We start from the raw sequence: 421 nt of genomic DNA, 5'->3' as shown, positions 1-421 counted from the left end.
GACAACACTCCAGATGGTTGAAACAGAGACACTCCAGTGCTGTGGTATCAAATGTTCAGGTTAGACAACTGATGAGCTCAAAGCCTAAACATTGTGGAGACAGCAGACGGCTTGGTTGGTTATCACTCAACAACTGACAAGTAAAGGACAGGTCTTTATATCCCTCATATCCAATCACATGAAGCTGATATAGGAGAGCAACGTTTGAGATAACCTGATACAAAACTCGATGCAAACATGCACTAAATTCAGTCCAGATTATCATTTGGATTGAAAAAAGGCTGGTAGAGTAAAAAAAAAATACAATGTCAACTATGGACTGGGTGGCTGGACGATATAGACACCTTTCAAACTTTAAAATGTTCAGTAACTACTGTTTCTTTAAGGGTAATTTGGAATTAGCTTTTATTTTAGCTACATG

The sequence above is a fragment of the Oryzias melastigma genome, linkage group LG5 (genome assembly GCF_002922805.2).
Source record: "Oryzias melastigma strain HK-1 linkage group LG5, ASM292280v2, whole genome shotgun sequence".
In the NCBI taxonomy this organism is placed as follows: Eukaryota; Metazoa; Chordata; class Actinopteri; order Beloniformes; family Adrianichthyidae; genus Oryzias; species Oryzias melastigma.
The sequence above is the reverse complement of the archived record's forward strand: the minus strand, read 5'-3'. Positions refer to the sequence as shown.